The sequence below is a fragment of the Pleurodeles waltl genome, chromosome 8 (assembly GCF_031143425.1).
Source record: "Pleurodeles waltl isolate 20211129_DDA chromosome 8, aPleWal1.hap1.20221129, whole genome shotgun sequence".
Lineage (NCBI taxonomy): Eukaryota > Metazoa > Chordata > Amphibia > Caudata > Salamandridae > Pleurodeles > Pleurodeles waltl.
In genome coordinates, this window is record NC_090447.1 from 130,313,408 (window position 1) to 130,336,044 (window position 22,637).

Below are 22,637 nucleotides of genomic sequence, written 5' to 3' on the forward strand. Positions count from 1 at the left end.
TCCGAATTCCTGGCCTAAATAGGTGTGACGCAGTTATTTGGCCTGCCATGTGGCCCCCTGAAATGGCAGCTACCTGACCTGTAAGGTGGGACAACAGGAAATGAGGTAACTGTGCTGGCGTTGTACACCGTTGCAGTAGGTGGTCGAACACAGCGGTGCTATTCAGCATTGGTTATCATTGGGCCCTATGGGTTCCAGGAGCCAATGACGATGTACGCTGGCGGTGACGGTACGCACCGCCGCGGACGTGACCGCCATTTTCTATCTGTTCACTCACTTGATACCTGACTTTCAACATGAGAGGACCTACACTGCAAGTGCTGCTGTGACCTGTGTCTGGAAGCGGCAATGGCTACAGTGTTCTTCACTTCGTAGGAGTTGGACAGACTAGTGGATGGGGTCCTCCCCCAGTACACGCAACTGTACGGTCCTCCCGACAAACAGGTGAGTAAACTGTGCATGGTGGATGGCACATGATTGTATGGAGTGTTGTGGATGGAAGAGACAGGGGTGGGTGACAGGCCAGCATGTGAGGATGGTGTGTGTATGTATTTCTGGGCCAGGGTGGGAGGTTTGTGTCCAATGTGTGAGAAGAACTGTACGGGAAAGTAACATTTATTTTTACTTCACTTTTCCTCTAGGTCAGCGCCCACCAGAAGAAGGGGATTTGGCGTGCCATCGCCAAGGAATTGAGGATCCTGGGTGTCTACCATAGACGGAGCACCCACTGCCGGAAAAGATGGGAGAACCTGCACGGCTGGACCAAGAAGACGGCGGAGGCCCAGCTGGGGATGGCCTCCTGACACGGAAGGGGTGCCCATCGCACCATGACCCCACCTGATGTACTGTATCCTGGCAGTGGCATATCTGGAGTTGGATGGGTGCTTGAGGGCATCACAGCAGCCACAAGGGGGTAAGTACACTCTCATTCAGCTGACTCTGCGAGCATTACAAGGTGTCTGGGTGGTGGAGGTGGGCTGTGGGTTTCCCTAGGCCAGGGCAGACGTGCAAAGGTAGATGATTTGCAGCTTCATTCCCTGTCCAACCCCAAAGGTGGTATTTGCCCTCTACACCTAGTCAGGCTCCTATGGCTTCCAGCTGTGCATAAAATGGTTCTCAACAGAGTCCCCTATGGGCATGTGCTTTTCCCCTGCCCTGTCAGTGCATGGCTTAGTGCAATAGGGCTGCTCCCTGTGTGTTGTGTCCGCCAACGGTAGTGGTGTTGCAAGCATTGACTATGTGTCTCTTCTGTCTTTTTCCCCCTTTTTGTTTTGTCACCCTGTCCTTGTGTGCATTAGCATCATCTGGCAGAGGAGCAGTGGCACCGGAGCAGGAGGGAGCTGTATCCCACATGGCCCTGGAGGGCGAAGTAACGGAGTCCGAAGGCACCAGTGGGACGGAGGGCAAGGGGAGCTCCACGACGGGGACAGGAGCAAACACCAGCGACAGCGACTCCTCCTCTGATGGGAGATCTCTTGCAGTGACGGGCACCTCTGTGCCCACCGCATCAACAGGTACAGCCGCCACCCCCCCTACCAGCACTGCCCTCCCAGCAGCCCCTCATCGAGTTTCCCGTGCCCGCTAACCCAGGAGGGTCGGCATCTCCTCGCCCCAGGCACCTCAGCCCATGCCGCAGTCAGCCCTGCTGCCCTCAGTGAGGAGGCTGTTGACCTCCTGAGATCCCTCACTGTTGGGCAATCAACCATTTTGAATACCATCCAGGGTGTTGAGAGGCATTTGCAGCAAACACATGCATACCTGGAGGGCATTCATTCTGGCGGGCGGCCCAACAGAGAGCATTTCAGGCTCTGGCCTCAGCACTGATGGCAGCCATTGTCCCTGTGTCCAGCCTCCACCTCCAACTTCCTCTACCCAGACCCAATCCCCTGTACCGCAGCCTATCCCAAGCACAACATCAGACCAGCATGCACACTCATCAACACACAAGAGTGGACATGGCAAACATAAGCACCACACATCCCACAGGCACTCACACAAGCACCATCCCCATGCAGACACACCAACATCCACTGCCTCCACTGTGTCCCCCTCCTCCACGTCCTCCTCCTCCCTCCCTGTCTCATCTCCACTCACACCTGCATGCACTACATCTTCATCCACTACCTCCATCACCAGCACGCTCATCACCACACACCGCTCACGTGCAATCACCACCTCCACTACCAGTCACACATCGCCTGTGTCCTCTCCCAGTGTGTCTGTGAGCCCTCCTCCCAAAGTACACAAACTCAGGCACACACCCACCCAACAGCCATTCACCTCACATCAGCCTCCGGCCCATGCACCTTGACCCAAATTCAGCAGAAGTACACCTCCCACAACCTCTACCTCTTCCTCCACTCCCAAACCCCTTCCATCTTCCCATCCCAGTGTGTCTAAGAAACTCTTCCTCGCAAACTTTTACCTCTTCCCTACACCTCCCCCACCGCCCTTCCCCTAGGGCCAGGCTGTTCAGGTCCCAGCCCAGCACCTCAGCCACCAAATCCTCCAGCACAGTGGTCTCAGCAAGTCCGGTCACATCGCGGGCGGCACCCATAAGGGATGCCAGTGTGCCACCTGGCAAGACCAAGGAGCAGGCCATTCCGCCACCTGCCAAGGTGAAGAAGGTGCCCAAATGCCAGAGGGAGAAGTCGCACCTACCAGCAAGCAAGGGCTCCTCCAAGCCAAAAGGGGACAGTGGCAAGGCACCAGCAGTGACATCAAAGGTGGGGAAGGGACACAAGCCGTAGAGCAGGTCAGGACAGGGCACGGAGGCTCCGGCTGAGGGACCAGAGTTACCCCTTCTGTCAACCACAACATCAACCAGTACGGCGGTGGACACCGCCACCTGCACCACCACCAGCACTGTCACCAGCACCACCTGCACGTCTGCTGCCTCACCAACAGTCCCAAGCATCATCCCCAGTGGGCAGCTGTCCGAGGCTGCAGGAGACGTCCTGCTGTGTCCCTCAACAGGTGCAGACACATGCACCACCGCCAGCACCTCTGCCACAGACACCGCCACAACCACCGCCACTAGCCCCGCGACGTGCTCAGACAGTGTAATCACAGCTGACATGGCAATCATCCCCAGTGGCCAGCCGTCCGAGGCTGCAGGAGACATCCTGGACCCTGGCCAGCGTACATGAGACATGACTCCCAGCACTGTTTGTAGCAGCAGGTGGCAGGCGAAGTCGCAGCAGGGTGGAGTGTGTCTCTGCCTCCATGGAATATCATGCTACCTGTTACCAGGCAATTTCGTGGCACACACACCCAGTTGAGGGAATGAGACGTGCTACACTGCATGTGAAGCATTCTGGTCAGAAAGCCCCCTCCAGAACCAGTGGAGATTCACATCCACTACCTCTGTCCTTGACAGGATGAAGTACTCTGGGCACAAAGCCCCCTCCAGAACCAGCGGAGTAAGGCATCCACTACCTCAGTCCTTGGCAGGGTGAAGCACTCTGGGCACAAAGCCCCTTCCAGAACCAGTGGAGGAAGGCATCCACTACCTCAGTCCTTGGCACGATGAAGCACTCTGGGCACAAGCCCCCTCCAGAACCAGTAGAGATTCACATCCACTACCTCTGTCCTTGGCAGGATGAAGCACTCTGGGCACAAAGCCCCCTCCAGAACCAGTGGAGACTGTTATCCACTTGTGAGACTGTGGCTTAGCACTCCCCAGGATAAAGCAGTGGGCAAACCACCCACTTGAGAGACTTGAGAGACTGTGGCTTTGCACTCCCCAGTATAAAGCAGTGGGCAATCCACCCACTTGAGAGACTGGAGAGACTGTGGCTTTGCACTCCCCAGGATAAAGCAGTAGGCAAACCACCCACTTGAGAGACTTGACAGACTGTGGCTTTGCACTCCCCAGGATAAGGCAGTGGGCAAACCACCCACTTGAGAGACTTGTGAGACTGTGGCTTTGCACTCTCCAGGATAAAGCAGTTGGCAAACCACCCAATGGAGAGACTTGGGAGACTGTGGCTTTGCACTCCTCAGGACCAATCAGTGGCCAGGGAGCCCCCTCGTGGAGCAGTGGCATTGTCTGTTCATCCGGCTGAGGTGCCCCACCTCCCCCTCCCCCTGAGGTGCCTGTTTATTTTCCATCTGATGCCCCTGCAGTGTTCTCTCCATTTCGAGTCAGGTATCTTGTGTTTGCTTCGCCATGCATTTTGGGAAACTGATCCACGGAACATGATTTCATTAATATCCAGACTTGTGTAGTTGGTGTACATATTTGTATATACTGATATTGGAATTTGGCCTATCTGATATTTAAATGATTACACTTGTTACAATCATTTCCTTTTGTCCTTGCGTTCTTCCAGGGGGTGACGGGGTGTATGTAATGTTGCTGCATGTATTTGTGTGTATGGTGTTGTGGGTGAGGGTGGTGGGTGCAGGTGTTGCGTGTTACTTGTGTGTGTCACTCTCTTTCCCTCCCCCCTCCCCTGTTTGCTAGGTGCAGTACTCACCGTGGTCGTCGCCAGCGTCTTTGCTGCTCCTGATACAGGAGGAGGTAGACCAGCATCAGCAGGACCGGTAACTCGGGCTCCATGGCGTTCTGGTTGTTCATAAAGTGTCAAAAGGTGAGTGGTTTCCATTCCAAGTAGTGTTTCCGCCGTGCTTTTGATGGCGTTGGTACCGCCCCAGGAAAAGGTGGCAGATAGGCGTGTTGTAATACAGCGGGCGGAACCTTGTGTTCCACCTGTCTGTTGGTGGTTAGCGCTGCGGTGTTTGTTTCTACCGCCGTGGCGGTCGGAGTGTTAAAGTGGCTGTCTATGTTGGCGGTTTCCGCCATGGTCGTGATTCCATTTTTTTTTCGCCGGCCTGTTGGCGGTATTACCGCTGCTTTAACACCGACCGCCAGGGTTGTAATGAGGGCCTATGTCTGTTTGTGTGAGTAAGAGAAAGTGGATGAGAAAGACAAAAGAAAAAGGCAAAGAGAAACAGAAAGGAAGAGAGAGGGTGAGAAAGCGAATGTGACAGAAAGGCTGACAGCTACTATACGTCTGTTTCATTCCCATTAACAGTACCTGAGGCTTACTGTGCAATAGTCCACATTTAGTGAGGTCCCTGTAGGCTGCCATTAATTTGAAATGTTGACACTGTTTCATGATGGTTTGTACACTGTGTTCTGTGATTCTGCAACTCGGTCAAAATGTCATGCCATTGTAAAGCTAACAGCTTTCCCCATTATCAATTTAGTCTGGAAAAACACCACAAAACTGAAACAATTCCTCAAAAATAATTCCAGTTTTCAAGAAAAGGAACGTACTCGTTAAAAGAAAAAAAATGCAATTTAGAAGCCAAAGGTGATAATATCTTCGGGCGTGAGCTGCCAGCAATGAACATACTTCCAGTGCGGTGAAATTCAGCTTATTTTTATAGTGTTCTTGACTTTAAATGTCCTGTGGCCATAATTGTCAACTCTGGGCGTCAGGATAGGTGCTTCCTGTAAGTTTTTTTCTTAAGGCAGTTTGAGTAGCAGGTAGGCGGATCTTATCTCAAATGTTCCGTTCACTGTCGCAATTCTCGGCTTAATGATTTTAGTATTTTCTATGACTTTGTACTTTTATGATTATGTTTCAATATAATCGATACAAGTTTTTAATGATTAATTGATTTATTGAGTAGCATTGTGTTAAGCAGGCGTTATTATAGTGTGTGAGGCTCACTCTCCAAGGTACACATTCCAGTCGGTCAGTTACAAATGTTTTCTACTAGTTTCTACGACGTGTGGAAATGTTTCCATGCCATTGAATATATTTTAATGCACATGTATAATCTTTTGTAGTTTGGTAGTTCACAATGATTGGGTTATCCGTAGCTGGTCTATGACGACCATGTTGCTTTCAATCATAAAAGGCGTGGATCGAGCGCAACCAAATCCAGGAAGTGTCAGATTAGGTGTGTGTTGGGCACTGTGCTAGCAATCTCCGTCACGTGATTATCAGGAACTGGACAATTGCGAGGAAAAGGTACGTAAAATTATTTATGCTCAAGAACCGAAGATGAAAATGGAGACCTGCCAATGAGTAGCAGCCCTGAGAAATTTCTGATTTGCAGGCGGATGGCCACCCTCTCATAGCACCCATAACACCTCTACTCCCTGCAAGATTTACGCGTGCATCACAAAACACACTATACGACTTTATTCACCCCTAGCTTTAACATCTGAATCATCAGAGTAAATAGCAAAGAAAACTCTAATCATAAAAACAAAATCCAACTAGTATTTCTATAGTGTTTATACTCTACTTCTCCTAACAATTCAACCTATGTCAAGTGTGTTATTAAGTTCGGCTCCACTGCTTTTAAATTATTTCACCCACCACATTTTGTTTGACAGCAAACTTTCTCAGGGTCTCATTGTCATTCTCACTGTTCTGTATACGTTTATAGGTACCTGAGCTGTTACCACAAGCCTAAGCAGGCTTTGTGACGGTCACTGAATGATGTATTTCAAGTGCTTCTCTAGAAATGTTACGTTCTCTTAATGGACTCATTAGCAATGAATTGTACCAACTTGTTCCATCTAAATGCACACCAACTACAAACCAACTACTGGGTACGATTGAAATTGCAGTGCTGCCTCTAAAATAAGGTCGAAAAACAATACACAGCCATTACTTCCTCGTCTGTCTTCCTCTTCCAGTCCTTACAGCATGAGCAGTATTTCTGAGGGGACAGAACTATCACCTAGCTTAGAAACAAAAAGGTTCCTCCAAAGAGGCGGAGGCTTACCCATATGCAGAAAAGTGGAAATAGGAATTACCACATCCTGGTCCTTCTTTCTGTGTATGACTAGTCAAGCTACCCTACTGTCTAAAGATAAGTGTTTTTATTTGTCTTTATCTATTTCTCTATACTTTGTATTTATTCTATTTCTTTCCTCCTCGTATGAGGCTTGCTCTAGCAACTCTGGGGGTCATTACAACATTGGCGGTAAAAGCCGCTTACCGCCGTGCAGAAGACTGCCAACACACCGCGGCGGCAGCGGAATTCCGCCACAGTCATTATGGCCCACTGCTCGGAATCTGCCAAAATTGAGACACCCACACAAGTCCGCCACACCAAAGGTCAGTGATAAACTGGCGAAAACAAAACTGACACTGTCACGCCAATGGGAATACGCCCACACTATCACGACCCACGAATCCACGCGGCGGTCTTTCAACCGCGGTATTCCATTGGCGGTACACACTGCTGCACTCAAAATACACACACATTTACAAAACACAACCACATTGGACAATTCGAAATACACACACCTGATACACACACCACTCCCACACATCCAATACAATGTAAAACACACACACACATCACCCACAAACCCCTACTACCAAAAATTCCGAAAGAAGGCCAGAGAGAGACACCACCATCTACAAACGAGCATCCACAGGCACACAACACCATCACTCACACAACATCCATGCACCTCACACAACACACCACTAAATATCACCCCACACATCACAACACACACCACCCCACACATCACCCACACCACCCCATGGCACGGCAAAGAAACCCCAGGTTCTCTGAGGAGGAGCTCAGGGTCATGGTGGAGGAAATCATCCGGGTAGAGCCACAGCTATTCGGATCACAGGTGCAGCACACCTCCATAGCTAGGAAGATGGAGCTATGGCGAAGAATAGTGGACAGGGTCAACACAGTGGGACAACACCCAAGAAATAGAGATGACATCAGGAAGAGGTGGAAGGACCTACGGGGGAAGGTGCGTTCCGTGGTCTGAAGACACCACCTTGTGGTTCAGAGGACTGGCGGCGGACCCCCACTAACAACATGGAAGGAGCAAGTCTTGGCTATTCTGCATCCTGAGGGCCGCGCAGGAGTAGCTGGAGGAATGGACTCTGGTAAGTCAAATCTTAACTATTACATCACCCACCCTACCTGCATGCTATCACATACCCCCACCCTCACCACCATCACTCCAACTCTCCACAAATGTCCCAATATCACAAACCACCCATCCCAACACCAAGCACTGCATGCAACACCAAAGCATGGACACCTATCACCAATGCATGGCCACTGCACATACCCATACACCCCCCTAAACCATTATCACACAAGGTCCTACACAGGAATGCAAGCACGGTGACCCACCCATTGCACACCATGACACACACAGATGCAATAATCATGCTTTTACACCCCTGCAGGACCCCTACCCAACGTCACCGGACAGGAGGGTCCAGACATGTCCACTCCACCAACAGAAGAGGCCCACAGTGATGACAGCAGCTCTGTCCAACTGGATCTAGACGACCAGCCCGGCCCATCTGGGACCTCAGGACAGTCGGTTCCCCTCACACAGTCACAGCCTACTACAGAGCTTCCCCCCTCTGGAAACACCAGCACAGCACCCACCCAGCGGTCCCATACCTCTGTCCCCAGGACACGTCAAGCAGCAGTGTGTCCACCACTACAAGGAACCCAGGCTAACCCACCACCCCAACAACAGGGACCTGAGGGGCAGTGGCAGTGGGCACACGGTTCAGGGGACAGATCCCCAGGGAAACAGGGGAACTGGGAGGGCTGCTGTGCAACAGGGGGAGGACAGGCCCAGGGAACCCACTCTCCATGAGGCCCTCTCCAACATCATGGGAGCCTACCACCATTTCCAGGAGACGATGGCAACGGTACTGGCCAAGTTTCAGGAGACCCAGCGGCTGCAGGAGGAACAGTATTTGGGTTTCAGGGAGGAACTCAGATCCATCAATTCCACCCTGGGCACCATTGTAGGGGTGCTGAAGGAAGTCCTCAACACCAGGAGGGACACTGTGGCACAACAAGGGGCCCCTGACACTAGCCTGGACGATGAACTGCCCGCCACCTCCGCCAGCGCTAGTGGACAGGTGGCACCGCAACAGGACCACCACACCAGCACCCCACCCCCTGCAGATGGAGAACCACCCCGCAAACGGTCCCTGAGATCCAGGACAAAGACAGAGAACGATGCCAAGACCCCCGCCAAGAAATGAGACAACCCTGATTGTCATCCTGCTGTCCCACTTTGTCACCCTGTCCATATTTAAACTGCCCCAGCTCCACTTCCTATGCCCCTTTGGGCAATGCACCTGTGAGACTAATAGCTTGGACTCTGCCATGGACATTCCTCCACCATCACCCCTCACCATTTTGCAACCCCCTCCAATATGGAGCACTTAAATAAACACCCTTAAAGCACAAAACAATCTGGAGTCTGTCTGTGATTTCGAATTAGTGTATTAGCAATTACAGTGACAAAATGCTCTTTCAATGGTAATGTCAACATACCTATGTCACACAGCTCTAGTCCATGAGGAAACAAAGCAGATGTCACACAGTGGGACCCACATCTGTGAAATCGTAAGAGAAAGTGACAACTCATGTACCATACACTGGGTGAAAAGTACAGACAGTAGAGAGGTAGTAGTGTTTAAAGTACATGTAGTAGGCAGGTTTGTCTTCTTACCTGTGTCTCACTGGAAGTATTGCAGGATCACAGAGTTCCTGTTGTCGATGTCCTCTTCTTCTGCTACCTCGTCTTCACTGTCCACAGGCTCCACAGCTGCCACAACACCTCCATCTGGACCATCCTCCTGCAGAAAAGGCACCTGTCGTCGCAAAGCTAAGTTGTGAAGCATACAGCAGGCCACGATGATCTGGCACACCTTCTTTGGTGAGGAGAATAGGGAACCACCTGTCATATGGAGGCACCGGAACCTGGCCATCAGGAGGCAGAAGGTCCACTCTATAATCCTCCTAGTTCGCCCATGGGCCTCATTGTAGTATTCCTCTGCCCTTGTCCTGGGATTCCTCACTGGGGTCAGTAGCCATGACAGGTTGGGGTAACCAGAGTCACCTGCAAATGGCGAGGGACAACTGTTAGACACACACTAACTCTTAGGGATATCCCCAGACCCACACAACTATTCCCACTGAATTGGTTCCAGGTACTCACCTCATAGCCACACACGGTGCCTCTTGAGTTGGCCCATCACATAAGGGATGCTGCTATTCCGCAGGATTTAAGCGTCATGCACTGAGCCAGGGAATTTGGCATTAACATGGGAGATGTACTGGTCTGCCAAACACACCGTCTGCACATTCATAGAATGGTATCTCTTTCTGTTTCTGTACACCTGTTCACTCCTGCGGGGGGGACCAAGGCCACATGTTTCCCTTCAATGGCACCTATGATGTTGGGGATATGTCCCAGGGCATAGAAGTCACCTTTCACTGTAGGCAAATCCTCCACCTGAGGGAAAACGATGTAGCTCCGCATGTGTTTCAGCAGGGCAGACAACACTCTGAACAACACGTTGGAAAACATAGGCTGGGACATCCCAGATGCAATGGCCACAGTAGTTTGAAATGACCCACTTGCAAGGAAATGGAGTACTGACAGCACCTGCACTTGAGGGGGAATCCCTGTGGGATGGCGGATAGCTGACATCAGGTCTGGCTCCAACTGGGCACGATCAAGCCTGTAGGTGATGATTACATGTCTTTCCTCCATTATCGACAGGTCCACCAGCGGTCTGTACACCGGAGGATGCCACCATCTCCTCACATGTCCCAGCGGATGGTGCCTATGGAGGACAACAGCGAACACAGAGTCAAACAACTCAGAGGTACGTAAACACAGTTTACTCAGAAAACTACTCATAACCCGAAATTTGCCTGTATGAGTGTTGAGCCAAGGCCTAGGTATGTGTGACGCAGTTAAAAATAAAGCCATGTGGGCCTCTGAAATGGTGGCTGCCTGAACTGTAAAGTGGGACAATGGGATATGAGGTAACTGCGCTGGCGTTGTTCACCGTTGCGGTAGGCGGTCGAAGACCACGGCGTAATTCTGCATTGGTTAACATTGGACCCTATGGGTCCCAGGAGCCAATGACGATGTACGCCGGCGGTGACGGTACGCACCGCCGCGGGCGTGACCGCCATTTTCTATCTGTTCAATCACTCGATACCTGATCTTCGACAGGAGAGGACCTACACTGCAAGTGCTGCTGTGACCTCAGTCTGGAAGAGATAATGGCTTGTGCATCTGGGGAAAGTGCCCCTGCCTTCAGCACAGAGGAGTTGGAGAAACTCGTGGATGGGGTCCTCCCCCAGTACACGCTACTCTACGGTCCTCCAGACAAACAGGTAAGTACACTGGAAGCATGCTGTATGGGCAATGCCTGTGTGGAGTGGGGTGGATGAAAGATGGGGGGGGGGAATGAGGCGTGCATGAAACGAAGGTGAGTGCATGTGCCACATGGCAAGGGTAGGGATGCGGGCCAATGACTATGACGGTGCAGTTGTAGGTCAGCGCCCACCAGAAGAAGGATGTTTGGCATGCCATCGCCAAAGACGTCCGGACCCTGGGGGTCTACCACAGACGGAGCACCCACTGCCAGAAAAGATAGGAGGACATTCGCCGCTGGAACAAGAAGATGGCGGAGGCCCAGCTGGGGATGGCCTCCCAATGTGGGAGGGGTGCTCGTCACACCATGACCCCCCTGATGTTCAGGATCCTGGCGGTGGCATATCCGGAGTTGGATGGGCGCTTGAGGGCATCACAGCAGCAACAAGGGGGTGAGTACACTCTCATTCTGTTGATTCAGCGTCCAGTGAAGGTGTCTGGGTGGGGGAGGTGGGCTGTGGGTTCCCCTAGGCTAGGGCGAGTGTGCTAGTTAAGTCCCCTTTTTCAGGAAGACCCTGTGACACCCCACCCCACCTGGGTACAGTGCCAACTACACCTAGTCAGGCTCCTGTGACATCCATGTGTGCAGATATCGGCCATAGCCTTGTAGGCCATGTCCCAGGGATTGACTAGTGGACCCCAAGTGCGCGGCGTAGTGCAGGGGGCTTCTGTGTCTGTCGTGTCCGCCAACGGTAGCTGTAATGCATGTACTCAACATGTCTTTCTTCTGTCTCCCTCCCTCTTTTTGTGGTCTCCCTGTACTTTTGTGCATTAGCATCATCAGGCGGAGGAGCAGTGGCACCGGAGCAGGAGGGAGCTGCATCCAACATGGCCCTGGAGTGCGAGACTACAGACTCCGATTTCTCCAGTGGGACGGAGGGCGAGGGGAGCTCCACGGCAGGGACAGGAGCAGACCAGTGATACGGACTCGTCCTCTGATGGAAGCTCCCCTGCGGTGGGGGGCCCATCTGTGCCCCCGCATCTACAGGTACAGCCGCCACCACCCCCTCCAGCACCGCCCTCCCAGCAGCCCCTCAGCCTTTGCCCCGTGCCCGCTCACCCAGGAGGGTGGGCATCACCTTCACCCCAGGCACCTCAACCCCTGCCCCTGTCACCCCTGCTGCCCTCAGTGAGGAGGCCATTGACCTTCTCAGGTCCCTCAATGTTGGGCAGTCTACCATTTTGAATGCCATCCAGGGTGTAGAGAGGCAGTTGCAACAAACCAATACATTCCTGGAGGGCATTCATTCTGCTCAGGCAGCCCTTCAGCAAGCTTTTCAGACTCTGGCCTCAGCACTGATGGCAGCCATTGTCCCTGTCTCTAACCTCCTCCCTCCAACTTCCTCCACCCAGACCAACACCCCTGTACCTCAGCCTATCCCAAGCACACCATCAGACCAGCATGCACACACCTCAACACACAAAGGAAGCTCAGGCAAACATAAGCACCACACATCCCACAGGCACTCACGCAAGCATCACACACATGCAGACATACCAACATCCACTGCCTCCACTGTGTCCCCCGCCTCCTCGTCTCCCTCATCCCTCCCAGTCTTGTCACCACTCACACCTGCATGCGCTACATCTTCATCCACTACGTCCATCACCAGCACACCCACCACCACACCCCGCTCACGTGCAGTCACCACCCCCACTACCATTCACACATCCCGTGTCCTCTCCTGGTGTGTCTGTGAGCCCACCTCCCAAGGTACACAAACCCAGCCACACACACACTCAACAGCCATCCACCTCACGACAGCCTCCAGCCCATGTACCTTCACCCAAATTCACCAAACGTACACCTCCTACGACCACTACCTCTTCCTCCATTCCCAAACCCCCTCCATCTACCCGTCCCATGGTTCCTAAGAAACGTTTCCTGTCCAGCCTTGACCTCTTTCCCTCACCTCCCCCACCCCGTCAGTCTACTAGGGCCCGACTCTCCAGGTCCCAACCTAGCACCTCAGCCACAGCATTGGCGGGACCAGTGGTGCCAGTAGTCACCGGATTATGGAGTGCACCAGGCAGCAGGGCAGGCAGTGTGGCAAGGAGCCACAGCACGGACAGTCCCCCACCTGTCAAGCATCAAAAGTTGTCCAGTGCCCGGCGGGAGAGGGGGAAGTCACCAGCCACCAAAGCCGCTCCCAGGGGTACAGGTGGGAGTGTGGAGTCAGGTGTGACACCTTCCAAGGTGGGGAAGGGGCACAAGAAAACCGGCAAGTCTGGGAAGATCGGCAAAGTGGAGAAGACCGCCATCAGCACGCTGCCCAGGAGCCGACCGCCAGCAGCCCCACTGCCCAAGACAGGACCGCCAGCAGAAGCCCTGCTGCCAAGGAGCCGAGCGCCATCAGCCCCACTGGCCCAGACTGGACCGCCAGCAGCAGCCCCGCTGCCAAAGAGCTGACTGCCATCAGCCCCACTGGCCCAGACAGGAATGCCAGCAGCAGCCCCGCTGCCAAGGAGCTGGCCAGCAGCAGCCCTGCTGCCCCAGACAGGACCACCAGCAGCAGCACCGCTACCAAGGAGCCGACCGCCATCAGCCCCACTGGCCCAGACAAGACCGCCAGCAGCAGCCCCGCTGCCAAGGAGCCGACCGCCATCAGCCCCACTGGCCCAGACAGGACCGCCAGCAGCAGACCCACTGCCAAGGAGCCGGCCAGCAGCAGCCCCGCTGCCCCAGACAGGACCGCCAGCAGCAGCCCCGCTGCCAAGGAGCCGACCGCCATCAGCCCCACTGGCCCAGACAGGACCGCCAGCAGCAGCCCCGCTGCCAAGGAGCTGGCCAGCAGCAGCCCCGCTGCCCCAGACAGGACCTCCAGCAGCTGAACCGCTGCCAAAGACACTGCCGCCACAAGCACCGCTGCCAAAGACACCGCCGCCACAAGCACCGCTGCCAAAGACACCGCCGCCACAAGCACCGATGCCAAGGACACTGCCGCCACAAGCACCGCTGCCAAGGACACCGCCACCACAAGCACCGCTGCCAAAGACACCGCCGCAAAAAGCACCGCAGGCCCATGAGCGCCAAAATCTCTGACGTTACTGAGGCCGCCACAAGCAGGATGAAGCACTCTGGGCACAAGGCCCCGTCCAGAACCAGTGGAGAAAGACATCCACTACCTCAGTCCTTGGCAGGATGAAGCACTCTAGGCAGAAGGCCCCCTCCAGAACCCGTGGAGAAAGACATCCACTACCTCAGTCCTTGGCAGGATGAAGCACTCTGGGCACAAGGCCCCCTCCAGAACCATTGGAGATTTACATCCACTACCTCAGTCCTTGGCAGGATGAAGCACTCTGGGCACAAGACCCCCTCCAGAACCCGTGGAGAAAGACATCCACTACATCAGTCCTTGGCAGGATGAAGCAGTCTGGGCACAAGGCCCCCTCCAGAATCAGTGGAGAATGTTATCCACTTGAGAGACTGTGGCTTTGCACTCCCCAGGATTGGACAGTGGGCAACCCACCCACTGTAGAGACTTGAGAGACTGTGGCTTTGCACTCCCCAGGATTGAACAGTGGGAAACCCACCCACTGTAGAGACTTGAGAGACTGTGGCTTTGAACTCCCCAGGATTGAACAGTGGGCATGGGGCCCCCTTGTGGATTTGGCATTGTCCACTCAACCACCTGAGGTGCCCCCCCTTTCCCTTCCCCCTGAGGTGTCTGTTTTATTTCTATCTGATGTCCCTGCAGTGTTCTCTCCGTCTTGTCCGGGTATCTTGTGTGGGCCTCGCCCATGCATTTGGGGCCCAGTGGTCCATGGACTTTAATGGTGGAATACCTTGGACTAATATTATTGGTGTATATATTTCTAAATAGTGTATGTATATTTTTGAATACTGAATTTGATTATATCACAATCGTTCACCTAATTTCCTTATGTCTTTTTATTCTTCCAGGGGGTTGGGGGGCGTAACTGTAATGTATAATGCTGTATTAGTGTGTGTTTTGTCGTGGGTGAGGGTGGGGGTGTTGCGTGCTGCGTGTGTGTGTCACAGTTTTTTCCCACCACACTCCCCTGTGTCGTAGGTGCAGTACTCACCGTGGTCTTCGCCGCCGGCGTTCGTGCTCCTGGTAGAGGAGCAAGAAGATAAAGGCTGGAAAAATGTGGAGCTCTGGTTCCATGGCGTCCTGGTTTCTCGTGGGGTGTGCAGAGGTGAGCGGTTTCCCTTCGAAGTCCTGTTTCCGCAGTGTTTTTGTTCGCGGTGAATCCGCCCCAGAAAAGGTGACGGATTGGTAGGTTGTAATTCTGTGGGCGGTTCATTGTCCTCCGACTGTCTGTTGGCGGTGACCGCGGCACTGTTTGTTTGTACCGCCGTGGCGGTCGGAGTGTTAAAGTGGCTGTCTATGTTGGCGGTTTCCGCCACGGTCGTAATTCCATTTTTTTTTACCGCCTGTTGGCGGTCTTACCGCCGCTTTAACACCGACCGCCAGGATTGTAATGACCACCTCTGTGTTTAGGACGATTCATACGCCCTCCCGAGCAGTTGGAACCTCACGTTCTTATTTTCACACAAGACTCACAGAGCGGTCCTCATTCAATGGTGTTCCCATTGAGCGCTGATCGTTTGTAAGTTATAAGGTTTTTTTCTGATTTTAATATTGCGGCTCCTGCGAGAGTTCAGGAGACACGTTACTTGGTTGTCTAGATACAGCACCAACATCAAGGAGGTAGCACGCTTCAGCCTGGAGACCACCAAGAATGCAGAGAAGGCTTATAACCAGGAGGGCCAACCAGGTCCTTCTTCTGAATTTTCTCCTTCTTTGTCCACTCTGCAGGAAATGATTCATGCACCTGTTGAGGTAGCATTTCATGTTCGTGAGGGTTTACCTAATCCTGCTAAAATTCCATGATTGGACCCAGAGGTTGATCCTTCAGCCAGTCTTAAGGATAAGGAATGGAAGGGCCGCTTTGTGCAAGGAGCAGACCTAGCTCAGGTCTTCCAACATTTAAGGGACAATCTGAAATATCCTGTCTCAGATTCTGGGGGCGATGAGGAGGACTTTATTACTCAGTATCACCGCCTGGATTCACTCAGGAGTTCGGAAACTCATTTCACATGAATGGAAGGAGGTGATAAAGTTTCTTTCCCTTGCTTTCTCGACAAAAGCTATTCTTTGGAGGGTTTTTATGAGGAGCTCCTCCTAATGTGAAAGTGGACAACTTGTTTGCTGGGCTACCATTATAGGGCACGGTGTTTCCGAAGATGCCCTGACACCGGACCAGGCAGATAAAAAGGTTGAGGGAGCAGTGAAAAGAGCATATTCAGCTTATAATGTTTTTGTTCATGCAAACACTTACGTCACATATACTACTCAGTCTCTTTCAAAGGGCTTCCACTTTCTGGCTGAATTGATGGATGAGGATGCAGACTTATCTTCTTGGCTCTCAGTAATGGAGCAGCAAGTGTGTTTATTATCTGATGTGACATTTGATAAGTTCTGTGCTTCTGCTGCAGCCTAAGGGGCTGCTATAGTTGCCAAGTGACATATCTGGCTCCATTCATGGAAGGCGGATGCTACTCAGAAGGCAGTTGTGCTTAAATTAAGGCGGATGCTACTCAGAAGGCAGTTGTGCTGAAATTGCCCTGCAGTGGTTCCAACATCTTTGGACCAGAACTTGAGAAAGTTTCAAGAAATCTGTGGAGGACAAAAAGCTCATAACACCAGTTCACCCTTTCACTAGAGAGAGAGGATATGGATTTAAAAAAGACTTAGCTCCCAGGAACTCAAGGGTGAATAATCAGCCCTTTTGTGGAAGGGGTCATAGCCAGGTGGCCCCTTTCTCGGATAATTCTTGGTTCCAGGTCCAATCTGCTTCCTCTCTTGCCCCTCCGAAAGCATGACTATGCCTATAAGTGCTGGGTGGTCTCCTGCTGTTTTTCAAAAAGAATGGCTGTAAACAGTATCAGATGCCTTGGTCAGTCAAAGGATAACAGAGGATAACTGAATAGACGTTTCCGCCATTCTACCTTCTTGTTTCAGGCAAATACCTTTCCCACACAACCCTGTTTGACATCAGGCTCTGCTAGACAGAATTCCATTCTTTCTTCTCAGATCAGCAGTCTGTCCTGTACCAACAAGCAAACTACAAGTTGATTACTATTCCACTATGTATCTAGTTCAGAAGCAATGGGAGATTTTCGGCCAGTATAGGATCTGAAGGGAGTAACCTGGTACATACCTCATGCTCCCTTCAACATAGTGACTGTAGAAAGCATCCTTCCTCTCACCAAGCCGGGTTACCTTTTAGCATCCCTGGATATGCTGGATGCTTATCTTCATATTTGCATCCACAAGGGCTTTCAGAAATATCTCTGTTTTGTAATTGGAGACAATTATTATCAATTTCAAGTGCTTGGTCGCTTGGTCTCTCTTCAGCCCCCAAGAGTCTTTACTAATCTTGTGGCTCCTTTGGTGGGTATTCTACGTACTAACAGAATTCAAGTATACCCTTACCTCAATGACTGGCTAATAGTTGCTTCTTCTTTCCTTCAGGCTCAGGACCACGCCCACCAGGTCTGCTCCCTGCTGACAACTTACGGTCTCCTTCTTAATCTCAAGAAGTCAATCTGCACCTATCACATTCTCCCCAGTTTATTGGAGCCCTGTTTCAAACAGATTTATGAAAGGTATTTTTGCCAGAGGACAGGAGGATCAAGCTGATGTCTCATCTCAAGGACCTACCTTCTCGAACTCATGCATCTGCAAGACTTGGTTAAGGGGCCAAAGTAGGTGGCGGCAACCCTTGCCCTTTTTCGGTGGGGCTGTCTCTACCTGTATCCAGTGGTCCACCATATTCTCTGTCACTGGGTTCCCACATCTCAGAGTTTTGAGGCTTTGACCTCATTAGATTTTTCAGGACTTGCAATGGTGGCTTGTTCTGGAACATCTATCCAGGGATTTTTTTATTGCTCCCCTCCCCCATCACAGTTGTCACCACAAATATAAGTGAAGTGGGGTGGAGTGCAGTTTGGGAGTCGTCTCAGGCTCAAGGCAGGCAGCCAGCCTTGGAGAAGAGCTGATCTTCCAATTGGAGACAACTGGCATCTGTAATGAGCTCTTTTTTGGTTCCTTCCCTTCCTTCAGCGTTGCACTATTTGTGTTCAGACCAACAACATGATTGCCCTTTCTTACATCAAGTGGTGGGGGAAGTGGGGGTGCATCCTCATCTTTATCTCCTCTTCAGGAAATAGGTCTCTGGGTAGAAGTCAGTCTCCATCCTTGGATGGCAGTTTTTCTGTCGGGGAAGGTGAATGGACCTCCCAACTCCCTGAGCAGGATATTCCCTTCCTCTGTGATTCTCTATCTTTCCTGAGTTCTGCTCCAAGAGATAGTTCTCAAATTCAGCCAGCCTTGGTTGTATCTAATTGTAACAGAACAGAACTCTCTTCTTTTTCATTTTTGCAGCTTGACATTGGCCTTAGGGTCTTCCTCATGCTTTTCCTCCATTTTCTCACATTCCCAGAGTGTTGCAGAAAATTCAAGAGTACAAGGCAGAGGTGCTGGTAGTTATCCCAGAATGGATGAGGAGATTTTGATTCCCTCTTCTGCTCAGTGTGGTGATCTGCCCTCATTGGCATTTCCTTTTCCTTGCTCTCCTCTCAGTTCCCCTCATGTCAACCCAGCCACCCTCAAATCTCTCACTTGAGAAGTTAGCTCTGTTAGCCCAAGTTTGTTCTTCTGATTTAGCTGACAATATCTAGTTGTCAAGAAAACCTTCTACCTTGAAGTTAGATGACTGTCACTGGAAGCATTTTGCTTTATGGTACAGTGACAGAAATCTTCCTTCATCTCTGTGAAATCCATTCAGGATTATGGACTTTCTGAATTATGGCTTTGGCCTGGATTTGGCACTTTCCATGTTAAAGACCCAGTGGGCAGTTTCGCACTCCTTTTGTGGTGACACTGTTTCAGTCATTGCCCCTTTGGCCTCTCGTCATCTTCTGAGTTTTTTCCTCAGCAACCAATGGTCCATTGTCCTGTCCCTACATCGGAATAGTGAGTCTCCTAATACAATGCCTAGAGAATATGAATTCCATTGAAGACACAGAAGCTAGCATTATGCATTAATCTTTTAATTGCAGTCCAACATAGCACTTCAACAAACATATTACATCATAAAACATTGACAATCTAGTATAGAACCTTCCTCCACATATAAATATTCCAATCACGGAATCATCTTCCTCTTTTGAACGATGCTCCTCAATTAGATAGGTAGCATTGTTGTATTTAATTTTCTTAATGGTTTCCAATCTCTGGATATTTACCAGATAGGTGTTTGTCACAGTGTCATTTGGGCTTTTCTCCTCACAATGTTACCTTTGTAGCCATAATGTTTATGCCCTCTAGGGACACTTCTTTTCACAATGTGCAAGTTTTCCCTCTAAGGTTGTCTTAAGTATAATTTCCCCTGTGTAATGTCTGTGATCCGTGTTTATTTTGGATGGCTCTGCATGCCCAAGTAACGAGCTCGGGGGCCACGGTGGTCAGACAACAAGGCTCCACTGAAACTGATACAAGGGTCTGTGCACACGCCCTGCACCACACCAGACCATTGTGCTCAAGCCAGTGGGTCAGCTCCTCTGACACTTCAAGCAGAGCCAATATAAAAAAAGAGAGAGAGGGCCCCTGGCTTACAGATGGGGCCCCCACCTATGTGAAAGAAAAAAAATACTCCCCTAGGCAAAACCTCTCCAGACTCTCACTCTATCACACACTCAACACAAATCATATACTACAGAAATAAACTTTCATACAGTACCATTACAATATAAGGCTCACAACTCTATTTCACAAATAGACAAAATTGTTTATGTAATAATTAAAAATCAATATAGACATCACTTAACATAATACACCGTAAAACCATGTTTTATGCAAGGTCTTATGATGTTTTGCTTAGGGGAATATGTTTTCCTTTAACTTCAAGCAGAGCTCCACACATTACAGGAATGTGTTGGGCAATGGTGTGATGTAGAGCCAACGCAAGAGTTGAGGGCCATCTTGCTTTGGGCCTTTCCCATTTTTTTGTTGAGAATCCACTGCCATTTTTTTGAATTCTAACAATGGCAGTCAACAGTTAGTATCCTTGCTGAGGAGTTTCAATAGTAGGAGGGCGTTAGGTCAGGAGAGTTACAGTTTCGGCAGAAAAAGAAGATTAAGATTACTGCAGCTTTTTTTATTGTATTGTAACTGATTTTAATCAGTATGGCAGATTGCATAATTATAGCCTCCAGTCTTGTAATGAAATTCCCGTCGTTTTTCAGACCTTAATGAATCTGCCTTTTGAGCCTTTGTAGTCCACTGACCTCAAACTTCTTTCTATCAAGGTCCTGTTTTCGGTCTCTATTTCTGCAGGTAGAAGGATTGGGGAGTTAGGGGCACTTATGGCTTTCCCTGCTTTCTTCCACTTTTGTCCAGACAGGGTTATTCTTCAACCTGGCCTCTTTTTCGCCCAAAGATTGCTCCTAAATTCCATTATGAAGAGGACATTATATTGGCAGTCTTGTTTCCTAATCCTTCTTCACAATTTCACACTCTTGATGTTCTTCATGCCATTTCAATTTATCTAGAGAGAACAAAGCCTTTTTGGAGAGTGGACTCCCTCTTTATTATTTATGGCCTTGCAGGGATAGATCTCTGTCTCTCTTCTTCCATTCTTTCTCATTGACTAAAACTAACTATTGAGCTGGCTTAAAAGACTTCTGGTGTGACTTCTCCTTCTTCAGTTCAGGGCACATCAATAAGAGGTATGTCTTCCTCATGTCTAGTGTTTAAATGTTTAAAGGGGCTTCTCTCCAAGACATTTGTGCTCATATTTATACTTTTTTAGTGCCGCATTTGCGCCGCTTTTTGATGCAAAAGCGGTGCAAACTTACAAAATACAATTGTATTTTGTAAGTTTGCGACGCTTTTGCGTAAAAAAATGACGCAATTGCATCTCTAAAAAAGTATAAATGTGGGCCTTGATGTGCCGCAACCTGGGCTTCACCCCACGTATTCATGACTCTCTATAGGCTGTGTTTGTGTGGAGTGGTTTCTTTAGCTTTTAGGTCTCATGTTCTGTCAGCTGTTCTTGAAAATTGCATGTGATTTCTTGATTTTTGTTCCATTAAAATTGTTTTTCTGGTGTTGCATCCTTTATAGTGCAGCTCATTTATTCTGTTGCCATTTATCTATTATTCCTCCACAGATCATCTCTTGCTCAGGCATTGGGCTCATGTTGTAAGGGCTGGGTAAGAAAGGTGGCTGAAGAGGTATTGCCCCAGTTATTTACCGATAATCTTCATTGCTCAGAGTCCAGGTCTTCTTTTCCCAGTCTTGGTTCCCACCCTACTTTTCTATAGTTTGCGGTGATTCCTAGTTCCTCCTTTTCTGCATTATGGGTAAGCTCCCGCCATAATTGAGGAACTTTTTGTTTGTAGACTAGGTGATCCTGTCCCTGCAGAAAGAATGCTCATGCTGTAAAAACTGTGACAGGAAGATCTGGACTCAAATCAATAACGTTTATTGGTAAGTAACCAGGATCTTGCGTTTCTACAATTATGCATACCACAGTGTAAGAATATTATAGAGCACAAGAAAATAAGACTCATTAAAACATGCCGATACAATGACATTATGTACATAAAGGCGATTTAAAATCTTGAAAAAATAGCTAGAAATGTACATTATCAATGTAAGAAAGCTACTACCAGTGGCTAAGATTCCGGCAGCAAATCTGAAACTAACTTAAAGTTGAAATTCACTCTGACTGTCTGAGAAAGTTTGTCAAGAGAAATACTTGTTTGCATATTCCACTCAAACAGAATGTAACCTACATTTAATTTGTCATTGGCTACCGCCAGATGGATTTGTATTAAAATTAAGCCAATTCAAGAATATCTTTATTCGGTCATATCTATGACAAAAAAGGCACAAAATAAAAATCAACCACATCATATATTTGAAAAGATAAAATAGTTAAAGAGAAATAAAGATGTCAACAATAAGACCGGGAGACAAAAGAGAAGAATCCAATAAAAGACCTCTAATAAACAATTAAAATGCATAATTTCTTTTTGTTGCAATAGCAACAATGATATAGCTTAAAACAGCAGTGCAAATGTCAGTAGAAGATAGGCCTTGCAGGTAAATCAGCCCATCTTTCTAAATGTAAAGCCCTTATTGAGTAGTACTGGACACAAAAAGAATAGGCTAATTGAGTCATACAGTGTGCAAAAGAGCATAAAATGTGGTGTGGATTGGGCTGTAACAGTATCCCATGAACAACAAGGCAGGGATACGTGGCTGGTACTCTCGGAAAAAGCCACAAGAAAATTAACTTTATTCGAACTCAGTCTCGTGAGGTAGAATCTAAGTTCTGGGTTATTTATCCAGGTTAAATAAGACTTCACACCTGCAGATGTAAA